We start from the raw sequence: 3,443 nt of genomic DNA on the forward strand, positions 1-3,443 counted from the left end.
TTTCTTCTTCTTCTTCTTTTCTTCTTTCTTCTCTTGCTCGAGGGCGAGCAATATTTTAAGTTTGGTATGGTCAAAGCATAATCTTTTTGTTTTTCCATTACCATCAATGGCACCTAAGGCCGGAGAATCCTCTAGAAAAGGAAAAGGGAAGACAAAAGCTTCCACCTCCGAGTCATGGGAGATGGAAAGATTCATCTCCAAAAGCAATCAAGACCACTTCTATGATGTTGTGGCAAAGAAGAATGTGATCCCTGAGGTCCCTTTCAAGCTCAAGAAAAATGAGTATCCAGAGATCCGACATGAGATCCAAAGGAGAGGTTGGAAAGTTCTAACAAATCCCATCTAACAAGTCGGAATATTAATGGTCCAAGAGTTCTATGCCAATGCATGGATCACTAGGAACCATGATCAAAGTGTGAACCCAAATCCAAAGAATTATCTTACAATGGTTCGGGGAAAATACTTGGATTTTAGTCCGGAAAATGTGAGGTTGGCGTTCAACTTGCCCATGATGCAAGAAGATGCACGCCCTTACACTAGAAGGGTCAACTTTAATCAAAGGTTGGACCAAGTCCTTATGGACATATGTGTGGAAGGAGCTCAATGGAAAAGAGACTCTAAAGGTAAGCCGGTTCAACTAAGAAGACTGGACCTCAAGCCTGTAGCTAGAGGATGGTTGGAGTTCATTCAATGCTCCATCATTCCCACTAGCAACCGATCTGAAGTTACTGTGGATCGGGTTATCATGATTCATAGCATCATGATTGGAGAGGAAGTAGAAGTTCATGAAGTCATCTCCCATGAAATCTACAAAATAGCCGATAAGCCCTCCAACATGGCAAGGCTAGCTTTTCCTCATCTTATTTGCCATCTATGTTACTCAGCTGGAGTTATCATAGAAGGAGACATCCTCATTGAGGAGGATAAGCCCATCACTAAGAAAAGGATAGAGCAAACAAGAGAGCCCACTCATGGAGCCCAAGGGACGCATGAGGAAGCTCATCACCAAGAAATCCCGGAGATGCCTCAAGGGATGCACTTTCCTCCCAACAACTATTGGGAACAACTCAACACTTCCCTAGAATATTTGAGCTACAATGTGGAATAATTAAGGGTGGAACATCATGAGCACTCCATCATTCTCCATGAAATAAGAGAAGATCAAAGAGCAATGAGGGAGGAGTAACAAAGGCAAGGAAGGGACATAGAAGAGCTTAAGGACATTGTTGGTCCTTCAAGAAGAAGACGCCACTAAGGTGGATTCATTCCTTGTTCTTACTTTTCTGCTATTCGATTTTTATATTATATGTTTATCTATGTTTTGTGTCTCTACTTCATGATCATAAGTAGTTAGTAACTATGTCTTAAAGTTATGAATAATTCCATTAATCCTTCACCACTCGCTATGAATAAATTATATAAATTCTTCACCTCTCTTAAATAAAAAATATTTTTAATTCAAAAGAACAAGAAGTACATAAATTTCGAAAATTATCCTTGAATTTAATTTAATTATATTGATGTGGTGACAATACTTTTTGTTTTCTGAATGAATGATTGAACAGTGCATATGTCTTTTGATATTGTTGTTTATGAGTGTTAAAATTGTTGGCTCTTGAAAGAATGATGAACAAAGAGAAATGTTATTGATAATCTGAAAAATCATGAAATTGATTCTTGAAGCAAGAAAAAGCAGTGAAAAACAAAAGCTTGCCAAAAAAACAGTAAGAAAAAGAAAAAGCAAGCAGAAAAAGCCAATAGCCCTTAAAACCAAAAGGCAAGGGTAAAAAGGATCCAAGGCTTTGAGCATCAATGGATAGGAGGGCCCAAGGAAATAAAATTCAGGCCTAAGTGGCTAAATCAAGCTGTCCCTAATCATGTGCTTGTGTCATGAAGGTCCAAGTGAAAAGCTTGAGACTGAGTGGTTAAAGTCGTGATCCAAAGCAAAAGAGTGTGCTTAAGAGCTCTGGACACCTCTAACTGGGGACTCTAGCAAAGCTGAGTCACAATCTGAAAAGGTTCACCCAGTCATGTGTCTGTGGCATTTATGTATCCGGTGGTAATACTGGAAAACAAAGTGCTTAGGGCCACGACCAAGACTCATAAGTAGCTGTGTTCAAGAATCAACATACTTAACTAGGAGAATCAATAACACTATCCAAAATTCTAAGTTCCTAGAGATGCCAATCATTCTAAATTTCAAGGGATGAAGTGAGATACCAAAACTGTTCAGAAGCAAAAAGCTACAAGTCCCGCTCATCTAATTAGAATTAATATTCATTGATATTTTGGAATTCATAGTATATTCTCTTCTTTTTATCCTAATTGATTTTCAGTTGCTTGGGACAAGCAACAATTTAGTTTGGTGTTGTGATGAGCGGATAATTTATACGCTTTTTGGCATTGTTTTTAGGTAGTTTTTAAGATGATCTAGTTACTTTTAGGGATGTTTTCATTAGTTTTTATGTTAAATTCACATTTCTGGACTTTACTATGAGTTTTTGTGTTTTTCTGTGATTTCAGGTAATTTCTGGCTGAAATTGAGGGACTTGAGCAAAACTCTGAGAAGGAGGCTGACAAAGGATTGCTGATGTTGTTGGAATCTGACCTCCCTGCACTCGAAATGGATTTTCTGGAGCTACAAAATTTCAAATGGCGCGCTCTCAACGGTGTTGGAAAGTAGGCATCCAGAGCTTTCCAGCAATATATAATAGTCCATACTGTATTCGGGAATTGATGACGTAAACTGGCGCTCAACGCCAGTTCCATGTTGCTGTCTGGAGTAAAACGCCAGAAACACGTCACGACCCGGAGTTCAACACCCAAAACACGTTACAACTTGGCGTTCAACTCCAAAAGAAGCCTCAACTCGTGGATAGATCAAGCTCAGCCCAAACAACACTAAGTGGGCCCCGGAAATGGATTTATGCATCAGTTACTTACTCCTGTAAACCCTAGTAGCTAGTCTAGTATAAATAGGATAGTCTACTAATGTATTAGATATATTTGGTCTCAGTTTTAATTAATTATTCATCTTAGGAGGCTATTGATCACGTTCTAGGGGGCTGGCCTCTCGGCCATGCCTGGACCTTTCACTTATGTATTTTCAACGGTGGAGTTTCTACACACCATAGATTAAGGGTGTGGAGCTCTGCTGTACCTCAAGTTTTAATGCAATTACTACTATTTTCTATCCAATTTGATTTATCCTGTTCTAAGATATTCATTGCACTTCAACTTGATGAATGTGATGATCGTGACACTCATCATCATTCTCACCTATGAACGCGCGTGACTGACAACCACTTCTGTTCTACCTTAGGCCGGGCGCATATCTCTTGGATTCCTTAATCAGAATCTTCGTGGTATAAGCTAGAATTGATGGCGGCATTCATGGGAATCCGAAAAGTCTAACCTTGTCTGTGGTATTCCGAGTAGGATTC

Source organism: Arachis duranensis, chromosome 9 (assembly GCF_000817695.3).
Source record: "Arachis duranensis cultivar V14167 chromosome 9, aradu.V14167.gnm2.J7QH, whole genome shotgun sequence".
NCBI lineage: Eukaryota > Viridiplantae > Streptophyta > Magnoliopsida > Fabales > Fabaceae > Arachis > Arachis duranensis.